At 43.3% G+C, this 1,618-nt stretch overlaps 1 pseudogene; it reads left to right on the forward strand.

Annotated features, from left to right (window-relative positions):
* The first annotated feature begins 801 nt into the window (after positions 1 to 801).
* Positions 802 to 1,618, forward strand: part of LOC140985880 (uncharacterized) — a 71,602-nt pseudogene continuing 70,785 nt past the window's right edge.

A 1,618-nucleotide genomic window follows, 5' to 3' on the forward strand; every position in this document is an offset into this window, starting at 1 on the left:
GCAGGCTCGAGTGTTTGCATTGACAGAAGAGCAGGCTCAATATGCCCCTGATGACGTGATAGCAGGTAATTGTTCGCTTTGCGGTTACCCTGCTTATGTACTGATTACACAGGTGCATCACATACATTCTTATCTGAGCATTTTGCATCGACACATGCATTGCCTATGGAGTCGTTGTTTACTGTAGTGTCTGTCTCTTCTCCTTTGGGGACAGGATTAATATCAGTGACATCTGTTAGAGCGTGTTTACTCCAGTATGATGGGCATGAGATAGATTTAGACTGTATTGTGCTTGGATTATCTTATTTTGATTGCATTATTGGTATCGACATGCTAACCAAGTACAGAGCGACAGTAGATTGTTTCCACAAGATTGTTAGATTCAGACCAGAGGTGACGGAAGAGTGGAAGTTCTACGGCAAAGGGTCTAGAGCTAGGATTCCTTTGATTTCAGTATTGTCTATGACTCGATTTCTACAGAAAGGAGCAGAGGGGTTCCTTGTCTATTCAGTAGATCTACTGAAATCGAGTCCTACCTTGGCTGATATGCCAGTGGTTTGCGAGTTTGCAGATGTGTTTCCTGATGAGATTCCGGGATTACCTCCAGTCAGAGAGGTAGATTTTAGCATCGACCTAGTACCAGGTACGGTTCCTATTTCTCGAGCTCCTTATAGAATGGCACCGATCGAGTTGAAAGAATTGAAAGAACAACTTGAAGAATTGTTGGCCAAGGGATATATCAGACCGAGTGTATCTCCTTGGGGCGCACCAGTGCTATTCGTGCGAAAGAAAGACGGTTCGATGAGATTGTGTATCGATTACCGGCAACTGAACAAGGCAACAGTAAAGAACAAGTACCCATTGCCTCGCATCGACGATTTGTTTGATCAGTTGCAGGGATCCTCTGTCTATTCCAAGATCGATCTGAGATCTGGATATCACCAGATGAGAGTTAGAGATTCAGATATACCGAAGACTGCATTCCGAACCAGGTATGGACATTTCGAGTTTATTGTCATGCCTTTTGGTTTAACGAATGCGCCAGCGGTGTTCATGAGTCTGATGAACCGTGTCTTTCAGAGGTATCTGGATGAGTTTGTGATTGTTTTTTGATGATATTTTTGTTTATTCGAGAAATGAGACTGATTATGCTGAGCATTTGAGAATTGTCTTGCAGACGTTAAGAAATGAGCAACTGTATCCTAAACTGTCAAAGTGTGAGTTTTGGCTGAGACAGGTTTCTTCTTGGGTCATATCATATCTGGAGACGGTATTTCTTTTGATCCGAGCAAGGTTGAGGCAGTGATTAGTTGGCCTAGACCAACTTCTGTGCCAGAGATACGCAGTTTCATGGGTCTGGCAGGGTACTATCGACGATTCATTCGAGATTTTTCCAGTATAGCGAAGCCAATCACTCAGTTTACTCAGAAGAATGCGCCTTTTATCTGGTCTGAAGATTGTGAGTCAAGCTTCGTAGAGTTGAAGAAGAGATTGACTAGTGCTCCAGTCCTGACGATACCTGCAGGTACGGGTAATTTCATTGTATATTGCGATGCATCTCACAGAGGGTTAGGATGTGTTCTTATGCAGCGACAGCATATTATTGCCTATGCTTCGA

Source organism: Primulina huaijiensis, chromosome 10, assembly GCF_012295235.1.
Source record: "Primulina huaijiensis isolate GDHJ02 chromosome 10, ASM1229523v2, whole genome shotgun sequence".
NCBI classification, from domain to species: Eukaryota; Viridiplantae; Streptophyta; class Magnoliopsida; order Lamiales; family Gesneriaceae; genus Primulina; species Primulina huaijiensis.